Below are 15,300 nucleotides of genomic sequence, written 5' to 3' on the forward strand. Positions count from 1 at the left end.
GCAGGAAGAGAGAGAGATGAAAAGCATCAATTCTTCATTGTGGCACCCTAGTTGTTCATCAATTGCTTTCTCCATATGTGCCTTGACCGGGGCGTTAAGCAGAGCAAGTGACCTCTTGCTCAAGCCAGTGACCTTGGGTTTAAGCCAGCAACTTTTGGGCTCAAGCCAACGACCATGGGGTCATGTCTATGATCCCACATGTAAACCAGCAACACCGGGCTCAAGCCAGGTGAGCCTGTGCTCAAGCCAGCGACCTCAGAGTTTCAAACCTGGGTCCTCTGCATCCCAGTCCGATGCTCTATTTACTGTGCCACCACCTGGTCAGGCGAGAAGTTTATTACAATAGTGTTTATTTGTGAGGGAATTTCATAACCAAAGACTGGTGTTTGTACATAATAGCAGAAAACAAACAGCAAAATGGTAGTTATGAACTCAGTCATTTCAGTGATTACATTAAATGTGGTGGTTTAAGCCTTACCAGGCAGTGGAACAGTGGATAGAGCGTCGGACTGGGATCCAGAGGACCCAGGTTCAAGACCCTGAGGTCGCCAGCTTGAGCGCGGGTTCATCTGGCTTGCGCAGAAAGCTCACCAGCTTGGACCCAAGGTCGCTGGCTTGAGCAAGGGGTTACTCGGTCTGCTGAAGGCCTGCGGTCTAAAGTGCATATGAGAAAGCAATCAATGAGCAACTAAGGTGTGGCAACGAAAAACTGATGATTGATGCTTCTCATCTCTCTTTGTTCCTGTCTGTCCCTATCTGTCCCCCTCTCTGACTCTCTCTCTCTGTCCCTGTAAAAAAAAAAAAAATGTGGTGGTTTAAACTCTCCAGGGTTTTCAGATTGAAGAAAGATATAAAATCCAGTTATATCCTGTTTACAGATTACACCTTTAAAATGTGAAGATTTTATTAAAAACTGATTTTTGTTTCTTTATCTTCTACTTAGTTGGATAATTTTTCAGAGGCTATAATGTGATAGAATATTTTCAAATCCAAGAATAAAGTACTTAGAACAATTTGGGGTCCGAGATGGAAGCATGCAGGATGAATCATAGGAGGATAACACAGCACGGCATTAGAAGAGCAGGGATCTGGATTCTCGTTTCAGTTTTGCTGCTAGCCAAACATCTACCCTCAAAATATCACTTCCCATTGTTTTTATTACTGTGTACTTTGGTAGGTTACCAATATTTGTATACCCAGAAAATCATTTTTTTATATTTAAATTTTAAAATAAAATTGGCATAAATTGCATTTTTCTATTTTAGAGACTCATAATGAACACTAAGTAATTTTGTCACAGTGTATGTGATCCTGGGCATCATCATTTTATCTATGTATCAGTGATCTACATATATTTTTGGTAATATTTCTCCTACATACTGTTTAACCTTGTTATGTACCACATGAAGTGATGGATCCAAACTCTAGGAACATCAACTGTTGTTTTTCAATCATGAATAATCCAGCTGTGTTTAGAACTAGATGATGTTTGATGGTGCACAAGTGAAACAAAAGCTTCTTTATGAAAATGCTTTTCTGTTGTCTTAAATTTTTTTTGAAAGATTAGATTCTATAATACCGTGTTTCCCCCAAAATAAGACAGTATCTTACACTAATTTTTGCTCCTAATTTTCTGGGGATGTCATTTATTTTTCATGAACAAGGATTCAAATTTATTGTTGAAAAAAAATCAACATTTATTAATATACTGTAGTCATGTCATCACAAACATCAGCATAACCAGCCAAACTCAGAATTCCATCAAGAATTTCTTATGACTCTATTTCCATGTACAACAATCTACCTGTTTCCCCGAAAATAAGACAGTGTCTATATTAATTTTTGCTTCTAAAGATGATCTAGGTCTTATTTTCAGGGGAGGCCTTATATTTCTAAGCTTGAAAAAAATTGCACTAGGTCTTATTTTGGGGGATGCCTTATTTTTTGGGAAACAGGTTATGTAAGCAGATCCAAGAATCATTTAAAAGTAACCCCATTTTAACCTGACCAGGCAGTGGCACAGTGGATAGAGCGTTTGACTGGGATGCGGAAGGACCCAGGTTCGAGACCCCAAGCTCACCAGCTTGAACCCAAGGTCGCTAGCTTGAGCAAGGGGTTTACTGGGTCTGCTGAAGACCCACGGTCAAGGCACATATGAGAAAGCAATCAATGAACAACTAAGATGTCGCAATGAAAAACTGATGATTGATGCTTCTCATCTCTCTCTGTTCCTGTCTCTGTCTCTGTCTATCCCTCTCTCTCTTTCTCTCTCTGTCTTTCTCTGAGGAAAAAAAAAAAAGTAATCCCATTTATCTTTCAATTTCTACAGTGTGTCCATAAAGTCATGGTGCACTTTTGACCAGTCACAGGAAAACAACAAGAGACGATAGAAATGTGAAATCTGCACCAAATAAAAGGAAAACTCTCCCAGTTTTATACCTATTCAGTGCAGTTCGATGTGGGCTCATGCACAGATCTTTTAGGGCTCCTTAGGTAGCTACCCCGTATAGCCTCTACAGACTCATCACTGACTCATGGCCTACCAGAACAGGGTTTCTCCACCAAACTGCCGGTTTCCTTCAACTGCTTATCCCACCGAGTAATGTTATTCCTATGTGTGGCGCTTCGTTATAAATGTGCTGATATTCACGTTGCACTTTGGTCACAGATTCGAATTTAGCGAGCCACAGAACACACTGAACTTTCCTCTGTACCATCCACATCTCGACTGGCATGGCCGTGGGCTGCTCCGCTGTATACACGATGTTATATCATCATCTGCACATGCGCACATGCTGCCACATCATCCTACAGAAACTGGGAGGGTTTTCCTTTTATTTGGTGCAGATTTCACATTTCTATCGTCTTTTGTTGCTTTTTTGTGACTGGTCAAAAGTGCACCATGACTTTATGGACACACTGTACTTACTTCTTCCAGTTATTTTCCTAGTATTTGGTGATATAGAGAAAAGAAATTAGGGGTTGGTTCAGTTTGAACATTATTAACATATACTTGGTGCCCAGGAATCAGAAATAGAAATTTATAATTAAAATGACTTTTATATACGAGATTATAAACATATTTCATCCTTGAGCATAAAGTAAAGCTGCAGAGTTCCCAGAGACATTTTTCTTTTGGAGATACCTACTTTTACATTTTGCAGAGGCTCTATAGAAGTTGGACATTGTAACATTTAGAATTAGAGTTTTATGAAAGTGAAGTAGAAATTAATATTTCTCATTTGATAAATGCTGTTATATTTCTAGCCAAGAGAAAATTACAAGGACAGTCAAATGGAGTCTTCGAAAGTCTCACGGGCCTCAGGACTAGTGTGATACTTGTTAAGTTACTTGCTTCTTAGATATATGGATGAATGTGTGAGGCTCTATCCGTGTGTCAGTCTAAGTAAGGAAATTACAATACTTCTTAAGTGACTAAGTGTAACTCTTGAGTGAGGGTTAAATTATAAGAATATCCCAAAGAAAAAATACAGTCCAGTATATTTAAAACTAGTTTCTTCTCTACTTTAGCTCTATTTTATTTTTTTCTCTTGCAGTTAACATTGCTGTCATCAGTAAATAAAGAATGAGAAGCAACAAAGAAAGGACATTCATCTTGGAAGGACCCAAAGGACTTTGAAAGTTTAAAGGAATGCAATGACAGCTGCTAAATCCACCTTTGTCACTATAATGAAGTACTTCGAATTTAACTAGTAAGCAAAATTCTCATGTTATATTTCCACCAAGAACTTTATATAACTTGAAAGGATTTCTTTTTTTTTTTTTTTTTTTTACAGAGACAGAGAGTCAGAGAGAGGGATAGACAGGGACAGACAGACAGGAACGGAGAGATGAGAAGCATCAATCATTAGTTTTGCGTTGCGACACCTTAGTTGTTCATTGATTGCTTTCTCATATGTGCCTTGACTGCAAGCGTTCAGCAGACCGAGTAATCCCTTGCTCGAGCCAGCAACCTTGGGTCCAAGCTGGTGAGCTTTTGCTCTAACCAGATGAGCCCGCGCTCAAGCTGGTGACCTCGGGGTCTCGAACCTGGGTCCTTGGCATCCCAGGCCGATGCTCTATCCACTGCGCCACCGCCTGGTCAGGCGAAAGGATTTCTTTTTAAGTTTAAATATTTATGTTATAAGTACCAAAGTATAGATAAGGCTGATAATTTTATAACTTACTTTGCATAGTGAGGTTTTTATACTCACCCTAATACTGATTTGAAGAATTGTTTGATTTTTTTCTAGGTTATGAATTTGCTAACTTAGAAATAGATAAGCTAAGTTAGAAATAGTAAGACTGTGGCATAGTGATAGTACACTTAGTGGTCCATTCTTCACCAAATACTTTTTCTTTGTAGAAATAATCCAGGCAACATAAGCATCCCATCACAATTACAAACTCTTGTTTTCTGAACTTTATTTCATGTTGTGTTTTAGTTTCCTTAGTTGACTTGGTCTCTTGATTTTTTTTCTTCTATACCTGACATCTTGTTTTTGTTTAATCTTTCATTTCTTCTTTGCCCTTCCTTCTCAGGAATTTAGAGTTTTAAAAAATACACAGATCCAGAATAGAAATCAAGAGAGAAATTTAGAAAGATTATAAATTGATTTCTTGTGAAATGGCAGTGACTGTTACATTTGAAATAGAGTGGAAACAGTTATCAAAAGATTTAAGATTATTTGTTGGTCTTCTACAGTCTCCTTGATCTTAGGCCAGAATTGTTTCAATGCATATTTTGTAAAGATTCAATTGTTTGCAAAATTTTATAGCAGCCTACCAAACAACTACATTGCAAATCTATTAACTTGATGTTGAGAGACATTAATTTGTGTGTTTGAGCCATTGTGTCTTGGTAGTGAATGGGTGCCACTAAAACCAGGTCTTTGCCATATGTGGATGCGCAAAATCAGTCAAGTTCCGCATCAGATGCTAGTCCTAATGATTCTAAGGAATACAGGGTCTGTTTTCAGGAAATTACTCATGGCAGCTCCAGGATAAATGGTATGTTCAGGATGAATGTCCTAATTATTCTTCTTTGTGGTAACGTTAACCTTGATAAAAACTTTCCTTCCCAGCGGTTTATTTACTATTTTTTAATTCTTTAATTCTCTCTACTTAATAGCTTCATCAGAACTTCTCCATGTTTTTGTCCTTACCAGCCAGGTAGCAGCATTTAGCCATTTTAAAATGTCCAGTAAATTCTTTCTAGTCCTGGCCCTGGCCGGTTGGCTCAGTGGTAGAGCATCGGCCTGGCATGCAGAAGTCCCGGGTTCGATTCCCGGCCAGGGCACACAGGAAAGGTGCCCATCTGCTTCTCCACCCCTCCCCCTCTCCTTCCTCTTCTGTCTCTCTCTTCCCCTCCTGCAGCCGAGGCTCCATTGGAGCAAAGATGGCCCAGGTGCTGGGGATGGCTCCTTGGCCTCTGCCCCAGGCGCTAGAGTGGCTCTGGTCGCAACACAGCAACGCCCCGGAGGGGCAGAGCATCGCCCCCTGGTGGGCAGAGCGTTGCCCCCTGGTGGGCGTGCTGGGTGGATCCCAGTCGGGCGCATGCGGGAGTCTGTCTGACTGTCTCTCCCCGTTTCTAGCTTCAGAAAAATACAAAAAAAAAAAATTCTTTCTAGTCCTTAACCATTAAAAAAAATAAGTAAAGTTGTAGAAAGTTAACTTTTGAAACACAGCAGAAATTGAAGTGCTAAATATTCACTCTTCCAGGTATGACAATGTGTAGGAAGTCATCAAATTTCTCTGTCTTTTCCATTAATAATGTTTTCTTTACCCACTTGATTGCATTTGATTTTATGATCTTTTATAACCCCAGTTTCGTTCATGAACCCCAAACAAACAGCATTGCCAGAATTTTTACTGTGATACTTCACCACTTATTCTCAAACTCATTTCTATCCATGTCTCAGGGGTTTTTGATAAGCATAGAGAGGATCATTGAAATCCACAGATTGTGGATATTTCTAATCATTTAGATCAGAATTCACTACCAAATTTCTGTTCAGTGTTAAAGTATTAGTAAGAAATAGATTAGATCTCGACCTCCCTGCAAAACAAAACAAAACAAAAGAACTATATCTCGCCAGTTTCAGACATCTTGTAACAAATCCAGGTGGTCTATAGAAATAAAGAAAACCATCTGCATTTATTTGTCTAATTTTTATGTCCCTTTCCTAGCTGGGGGCCCCCAAACCCCAAATTCATGGTGGTATTTGAAGGAGGAAGGGAGTTGTGCGGACTGTTACCTCTGCTCTGAGGAGGCTAAAATTTAAAAGGTGACATTCTAGTGATATAATATTAAAATTTGAGTCAAACATCCAGTTATATCTAGTTCATTTCATCCGCTTAAAATGAATGGTTCTTGTGTGTGTGTGTGTGGGGGGGGGTTCTTGAAAGGAAATGAAAGCTCTTGAAGGCAAATGTAGCTACCCATTATCACTCAAACATTATAGTATCACTTGCAGTGTGTTCTAAAACCTTACAAATCAAAATGTAATTGGCCAGATATTAGACTATATTCCAGGAAAGAAGCTCTTTCTCCTGTTTTCTTTGTTTATAAATCTTAATCCCAAGCTAAACTGTAAGTAGGTGTATTTTTCTTTAAAATTTTTTATTATGAAAATTTTCAAAATTCAGAAAATTCAGAATAATGTAACAGACATCTCACCATCAAGAATAAACTGAGTGCTAGCTAACCTTTTGTCATTCTTGCTGAAAGAAGTAACACCATTTAGGAACAGTTGAGATCTTTGTATCACTCTCTAACTTTATTCCTGTCCTTTGTTCACAGAGAATGTTCTGTGAGGTTAGTGGCTCTATGTTCTTAGGTGGGTATTTATTAACAATATGCAATATAGATGATGACATACTGTGTGCACATTTGACATCTCTCCCTGAGGTGTGATAGTCATTCAGGTGTGGTTTCACTTGAGCTCAGGATGGAGTGCACAGAAGAGCCAGGAGCGGTGAAGGTTTGCTGACGCCTGTGACTTTGTTCTCTGGAGTTCCCTGCTTGTCACCTAAAGTACCACTGTCTTCTTGTTTAATCTGCATTTGATTTGGAAAAATGTAATTTCATTATTCTGTACGTTTTCAAATTTATTTTATAAGACTTTTTATAGGGAAAAGTTATTCCTATGGGCTTACATCTGTTCTAGCATTAGATTTTTAAAATTCTTTACTACTGAGATAATTGTAACAAATATTCTCTAGTAGAGTCAGATGATTTAAAAAATGACTGTTCCATGTGGTGGAAGTTCCCCCTTCACGCACACACGGCCAGCAAGACACTCTGCTGTGTTGTAAGAAGCCAAGCACCCTGCATGGAGAGCCTGGGGAATACCTGGTGGGTCAGCCCTAGGAGAGGGTTCATCCCCAAGGGCCTGGCCCTGGTGTGAGGAATGATGAGGAAAAGATAGAAATCTGAAGCTTCTGTGAAGGAGATGGTCACTGAGGGTGTTGAGGACACATTTTTACCCTTTAAGTCATTGTGCCAATTGTAATGAGCAGTAAATGTCTTCAGTTAATGATAATCAGGTGGAATCCTAAATATAAGAGGAGATTGAAGAGCACTGTAAATACAGCGAGCCTCTGTTTCTGTTCCTAGAAAATTCACCCACCACCTTCTCTTAACAGTGGAAAACTGGGAATCTGCTAAAATACTTGTAATAGACAAGCCAGTTATTCACAGCCCTACTGGTATTTCAGTTCTGAAGTTGTCATTGCCACATAGTATCAGCAGAATAAGGGAAGAAACAAACACTATTATTCTGGCTTATATGTTGTAAAGGTTAACAGTTCTGGCACATGTTAGAAAGCTTATCTAAAAGTTCCAAATTGTAAAAGTGAAAGGAAACTATTGAACTGTTGAATTTTCTTGGAGTCAGGCCTAGTGTTTGTTTTCTTTCAGTGGTTCGTCATATAGAAAGAAGGGAACATTAAATGTTCTAGTGCTGAGCACTCTCTGATGATACCCAGTGGTCTGGCATATAACTGGTGCACTGCTCAGGTCAGAGTCGTCTGTGGCATGTTTAAAAGGAGACAGATTCAGGTGCCTTGTTTAGATACAAAGTGGGGAGATGCACGGTCAGGATCTTTATTTCCATATTCTACTGTATCCATCCCATTGTCCATCTTCCAAGAATGGAAAAATCACCAGGACTCCTAGAATCTCATAAATACCTCAAAATAATCAGGAAGATGTCCAAGTTAAAAAACAAACTAACAGCTATAGCAACCACACCACATCTAAGAAGATGGCTATAACCAAAAAAAGGAAAAAAGGACGATGGTAAGTGTTGGCAAAGAAGTGGAAATTAGAACCGTTGTACACTGATGTAAAAAGTGAAATGTTTTAGCTGTTGTATATATGTTAGATGGTCCCTCAAAAAGTTAAACAGAATTGCCGTATGACCCAGTAAACTATATCTCGAACAAGTATTGGTATACAATCATGTTTATAGTAGCACTGGTGACCATAGCAGAAGGTGGAAACAGCTCATATGTCCATCAAGACATGAAATATGAACAAAACTTTGGACCCATAAATTCAAAGACATAAGTAAAATGAATAAACTTGTTGAAAGACCCAAACTACCAAAGTTCTTTTAAAAATATAATCTGAATAGTCCTCTACATATTGAAGAAATGGAGTTGAAGAAATTGAAATTAAAGTCTAGAACTTTAAACTAATGGAACTTCCAGACCTAGATGCCTTTACTGGCAAACCCTACCAAGGATTTAAGGAAGAAATAACATCCATTCTACACAAATTCAGCCAGGAAATAAAAGAAGAGAGAGCACTTCCCAACTCTTTTTATAAAATCAGAAATATCTTAATGTTAAAACAAGCTAGAGAAACTACAATATTGGAAATTAAAGATATAGCCTGACTAGGCGGTGGCACAATGGATAGAGCATTGGACTGGGATGCAGAGGACCCAGATTTGAAACCCGAGGTTACCAGCTTGAGTGCGGGCTCATCTGGCTTGAGCATAGGGTCTCTGGCTTGAGGGTGGGATCATAGACATGACCCCATTGTTGCTGGCTTGAGCTCAAAGGTTGCTGATTTGAAGCCCAGGCTCGCTGGCCTGAGCAAGGGGTCACTCGTTCTGCTATAGCCCCCCGGTCAAGGCACATATGAGAAAGTAATCAATGAAGAATCAAGGAGCCACAACGAAGAACTGATGCTTCTCATCTCTCTCCCTTCCTGTCTGTCTGTCTGTCCTTTTCTGTCTCTTTCACAAAAAGAAAAGAAAAAGATATAGACACAAAATTCTTAAATATAATATTAGCAAATCAAAACCAGTAATATATAGAAATAATAATATATTATGACTAAGCAGGCTTTATGCTGGTAATAGAAAGTTGTTTTAACTTCAAAAATGACAAATGCTATTCACAGGTCAACATAATAGGAAAAAAAACACGTGATAATCTCAATAGTCACATCTTAACTCAATTCATGACAAACTAGGAGTAGAAGCTATTTCCTTACCTTGGTAAAGGGCAGATATAGATACCCTGCAACTACTATCACATCAAAGGGTTAATAATGAGAAACGGAATGCTTGCTTTCTAATAGGAGAAGGAAGAATGAAAGGAATGCAGATTGAACAGGAAGAGGTAAAGCTCTTTATATTTGCAAATGAAATAATTTTATATGTAGAAAATACCAAAGAATATATCTCCAGAAATCTATTAATTCTACTAATAAGTGTAGCAAAGTCACAGGATGCGAAATCATTATATACTAGTAATTAACAATTGGAAAAGGGAATGTTAAAGGGCACCGTTCACAGCAGCACTATAAAAAATTAAATACCTAGGTATAAATCAGTGAACTGTGTACAGGAAGCCTGGAAAGCACCGACAGAAGAGGTCAAAGGAGATCGCAGTGAGTGGAAAAAGACTGTGCGTACCTGTTGGAAGAGCCAGTGTTGTTAGGATATCAAGTCTCCTAAATTATTCTATAGGTTGAATGAAATTCCTGTTAAAACCTTAGCAGGAATTGTTTTGTAGAAGTCAACAAACTGATTCTCAAATTACTTGGAAAGGCAAAGGAACTTGAAAAGCCAAAACAATTTTTAATAGAAACGGTGTCGGAGAACTCAGACTGCCAGGTATCAAGACTTAGTATAAAATTACAGTAATCAAACTGTATTTTATTATTGGTAAAAGAGTAGATACATAGATCAGTGTAAAAGAATAGTCCAGAAATAGACCTATACATATGCAGCCAATTGATTTCTGACAAGGGTGCAAAAGCAATCCAATGAAGAATGATTAGTCTTTTCAACAACTGGTGCTGAAAAAAAAACCCAAACAGAAACAAAAGATCCTTGGCCCACGTCTTGACATAGACCTTGGAGATAAAGGAGGCAGGGTGGTAGGATATTCACTTTGTAGAAGTGAAGAGGTAATAAGACTGCCCTGAGAAGGGGAACATCAAAATGAGAGGGGGGAATTATCAAAAGGAAATTTAATCTTTTGACTGGGGAGCAGTATGTATTGTAGAAAATGTGTATACATCATAAGTAATTATTTACTTAATCCACTAGTTTATATAGCACTCTGATATTCACAGAGCACTGAGTTAGATTGGAGGTGTACTACAGAGGTCCCTTGAGAGAATTGTATAAACTAACAAAATGGTGATGGTACCATCGTAGTGGTGCCATGGTGCCAGGGAACCCCATGGAGGGAAGTGGCTAGTATCTGCACTCACCCTGAGTGGGTTTCCCAGACTAGTCCTGATCCCAGAGAGCACTGAAGGATGTTCACTAACCCACTGACCCTTTTAGGACTTTGGAAAATTGTTGTTAGTTTAATAGCTAAAATCTAATATGAGATCTTTTTCATCTCCTGCCATTTGAATCTGTGACAATTTCTGAGGTTAAGAGAACAAAGTGAAGGGAACCCAATGTGGTTTTCTTTTATTTTAATTTTTTTTTTTCTGAAGTGAGAAGCAGGGAGGCAGAGAGACAGACTAGAGCATGCGCCCAACCAGGATCCACCTGGCATACCCACTAGGGGGCGACACTCTGCTCATCCCGGGCGCTCCGTTGCAACCGGAGCCATTCTAGCACCTGAGGTGGAGGCCACAGAGCCATCCTCAGTGCCCAGGCCAACTTTGCTCTAATGGAACCTTGGCTGAAGTAGGGGAAGAGAGAGAGAGCAGATGGGCACTTCTCCTATATGCCCTGATTGGGAATCAAACCCGAGACTTCCATACACCAGGCTGGTGCTCTACCCCTGAACCAACTGGCCAGGGCCATGGTTTCCTTTTTAAAGCTGTCATCCGATCTGCTTTTAAATGGCTAGTTATTCTCTTGCCTCTAGTTGCTGAGCATTCTATATAGTCCTTATCACACAAGGAAGGGAATGAAGGTATTTTTTCAAAGACTGCCATGACTCTTCTGGAATGAAAAATCATGTATTTTTCATAAGGGACTCTTTGTGACATGCCACACATGGAAAAGAGAAAGGGGACTTAGCTGTACATTATCACTTTGGCCAACACTTTGTGGGTTTCTAATGTACATTCTTATCTCTCTGAAGGATTACTCATTGCAACTTATACTCACCATTTGCTTATTTATAGAAATTGCTTTTCCATAAAAAAAAAAAAAAAACCATAAAACAACTTTGCCACCTACCCTTAAATTGCCACTGCTTAAGGAAATCGTTGATTGATTTTTCCTGGGAAAAAAATTAGGCTTTCTCCTGAATGCAAAAAACAAATAATGCAATGTAAAGCATGGAGACAGCTGTGTTACTAGGAAAATGTTCGTGCAGTTGCCATGGCAATAGCACATGGGCATTCAGACAAGAGCGCTTATGCTGTCTCTGTGAGGGCCAAATATGAGTCACATGTGAGTGGCATTCATTCTTTTTCTTGGTTCAAATTTAGTCTGATGTGTGGTTATGTAAAATATGCTTCTGCTTTAGCATATTTAATTAATATTTTCAGGAAACGGGCAATATCAAAGGGGCTGCCACATTTGAGATATCTTTGAGCCATTTCAAAGAAACAATTTTCAGCAAATAATTTCCTAAAACAAATAACAGCACAATCAGAGTGCCTGTGGCTGGACTTTCCTGTAACACTTACCATATACAGTAATTAGCAGCTAATTAATTATTTGAGATTTTCTAATATTTTTTAATTTTTCAATTAGAGTTGACATACAATATTATGTCAGTTTCAGGTGTATAACATAGTTATTAGACATTTAAATAACTTACAAAGTGATCACCCCAATAAATCTAGTACCCATCTGACCCATACATAGTTATTACAACATTAGTGACTATATTGCCTATGCTGTATCTTACATCCCCGTGACTGTTCTGTAACAACCAACTTTGACTTCTTAATCTCTTCCCCTTTTCACCTGTCCTCCCACCCTCTCTCTCATCTGGAACCATCAAAATATTCTCTATATCTATGAGTCTGTTTCTGGTTTATTTGTTCATTTATTTTGTTTTTTAGGTTCCATATATAAGTAAAATCACATGGTGTTTGTCTTTCTCTTTTGGACTTACTTCACTCAGTATAATCTCTAGGTCATCCATGTTGTTGCAGATGGCAGTTAAATAGAAACAATCAAAAGACCAAATGGAAGCTCTAGATCTGAAAAATACTATTTCTGAAATGCAAAATTCACTGGACAATCTTAACAGTTGAGTAGACACGACAGAGGAAAGACTAAGCAATCTCAAACAGGTCACTATTATGTAAGACAAAGAGACAGAAGAAAGATTAGGAGGAAAATGAACAAAACCTCAAAAAACTGTTAGATGGGGTCTTGGCCAGTTAGCTCAATTGGTTAGGGTGTTGTCCTCATATGCCAAAGTTGGAGGTTCAATCTCCGGTCAGGGCACATACAGGAATCAGCTGATGAATGCATGACGGAGTGAAACAACAGATCTCTCTCTCTCTCTCTTTCTTTCTCTCTTTCCCTCTTACTCTTTCACTCTCTCTTTCTCCCATCCTCCTCTCCCTTTTCACCTTCCTTTCTCTTTAAAAGTTTTGTACCAAAACCAGCAAGAGTATACATATATTCTCCACACCAAAGTTCAAATTTAAAGGAGTCTTTTATTCAAAGCCGGTGACTGCACGGAGACCTTAGTCAAATCATGTGGTCCTGAACACAGTTTGAAGTGAGCTTTTAAAGACAAAATAACACACGATTGGGGTATGGGGAGAAGGGGAAGCCTAGCAGTAAAACAAAGCAGTGAACAAGCTCATTTACAATGTTTATCTTTAGAATTAATTCAGGGAGAAACATTCTGGGAACATCTGCAACCCTACAGAACTAGCCTAAGGCCACAGCTTGTATGTTATACCAGCCTCAAGGCCAGGGGTAGGAAGTCTTTGAAAAAGTAAGTTCTGCTGAAAGTCTCTTGTTTTAGAGAAGTTCTGCTGCTTCATTTAATTCCCTACTGGTTTTAATTAAATTTTAATCAAATCATTGATTCATTTTCATTGCTATCTTCTTGTATAGGTGTATATTGACTTCTGATTACCATTAATTTGATGGAGTTTATCCTCTCTTGAACAAACCTTGTTACAAAATTGATTAAATGGTCCTAATATCAGACAAGATAAAATTTGAAAGTAAGAGGACCAGTTGCAGCAGACAATAGAGGGTAGTTAGCCATGGTGACCAATTAAACATTCTCTGGAACCAATTCTCTGATTGTTCAAATCCTTTTCTTCTCTTTTCTGTGTTTGTCCTAACTAAAGATAAGCTTTCTTTAATTACACCAGAATTATTAGCATAGAAACAACAAGTTTCTCCTAATGTCGCACATAAGCCACCTTGTTTGTTGAAGAAAAAGTAAGTCTAGCCTCTTATATTTTGTAAAACCATTTGAGATAAGGAATCTACTTGGGCTTCTAACTTGGAGATAGATTGCTCTAAATTTTCTAAATCATCATTGATTAGACTCCTCAACTACCCTGTTTGTATTTCTCCTTTTACTAAGACTGTAGTCTCGATTGCAGCTGTTCCTGCTAATCCTAATCATACTAGTAAGGTGACAAGAACTGGGACTTGTTTCCAACGAGACAACGTGGTAGTGGTTGCATTAATAGTCTTCCTTCATTTCCTCCATACAAATAAACTTGAGGCATAACATATACTAGAATACACAATAGAGGCTATTCTGTATTCTCTAAACTTGTTTTTGTTAGCTACCTAGTGAGCCCATCTGTGCAGGCCCACCAACTACTGTTGGGGGCTGTTTAGTATTTAGCTTCTCCTTTCCCCATAATCTGATTATTTATAACAGTGTTTTATTGCACAGATTTCTATTAGGGAACTGCGAATTGGATAAGATTGGCTTTGCAAACAGACTCCTTGTCCTTGTATATCTCCTAAAGTTAACCTAGGTTGTTCCCAACTACACTTATTTTCTTAGTTACTAGAAGTAATATTTAATTTTTTTTTTTTTCTCATTTTTCTGAAGCTGGAGACAGGGAAAGAGAGTCAGACAGACTCCCGCATGCGCCCGACCGGGATCCACCCGGCACGCCCACCAGGGGCAACGCTCTGCCCACCAGGAGGCGGTGCTCTGCCCATCCTGGGCGTCGCCATGTTGCGACCAGAGCCACTTTAGCGCCTGAGGCAGAGGCCACAGAGCCATGCCCAGCGCCCGGGCCATCTTTGCTCCAATGGAGCCTTGGCTGCGGGAGGGGAAGAGAGAGACAGAGAGGAAAGCGCGGCGGAGGGGTGGAGAAGCAAATGGGCGCTTCTCCTGTGTGCCCTGGCCGGGAATCGAACCCGGGTCCTCCACACGCTAGGCCGACGCTCTACCGCTGAGCCAACCGGCCAGGGCCTAGAAGTAATATTATGCATGATTCCAAGCCCAACATAATAAGGCGATTTAGATCCTAGACATAACCCAACAGTCTGCTCCTAAATAAGGGTTTGTACTGTTTACAACTTTATGTACTGCATCAAGAATGCTAAGGAGAGATTCAGGAGTTTACAGTAGGTATAGGTACCTCAGGCGATGCCAAATCTTTAAGTCTTTAAGGAGGGAGTAACAGGGTGCTTGTGTAACAAATGGTGCTTGTGTAATAAGAGGAGCAACAGGGATTGGCAGTATTAATTCTGCTAAGGGACCTATGGGTTCCTTTTTTTTTTTTTTTAATTTTTTTCTGAAGTGAGAATGGGAGGCAGAGAGACTCCCACATGTGCCCAACTGGGATCCCGGCATGTCCACTAGGGGGCAATGCTCTGCCCATCTGGGCCATTGCTCCGTTGCAACTGGAGCTAT

The 15,300-nt window shown here is 39.3% G+C and overlaps 1 protein-coding gene across 6 annotated transcripts in view; it reads left to right on the forward strand.

Moving 5' to 3' along the window:
* Positions 1-15,300, forward strand: part of PEAK1 (pseudopodium enriched atypical kinase 1) — a 275,077-nt gene that overhangs the window by 124,114 nt on the left and 135,663 nt on the right. For 5 of the 6 annotated variants that reach the window (XM_066278294.1, XM_066278293.1, XM_066278297.1 and 2 more), the window contains exon 2: positions 3,558-3,713. The exons of the other annotated variant lie outside the window; for it this stretch is intronic. The gene's annotated coding sequence lies outside the window, so the exon portion shown is untranslated. The remainder of the gene's footprint in view (positions 1-3,557; positions 3,714-15,300) is intronic. 6 annotated transcript variants of the gene reach the window in all.

Source organism: Saccopteryx bilineata, chromosome 4 (genome assembly GCF_036850765.1).
Source record: "Saccopteryx bilineata isolate mSacBil1 chromosome 4, mSacBil1_pri_phased_curated, whole genome shotgun sequence".
NCBI classification, from domain to species: domain Eukaryota; kingdom Metazoa; phylum Chordata; class Mammalia; order Chiroptera; family Emballonuridae; genus Saccopteryx; species Saccopteryx bilineata.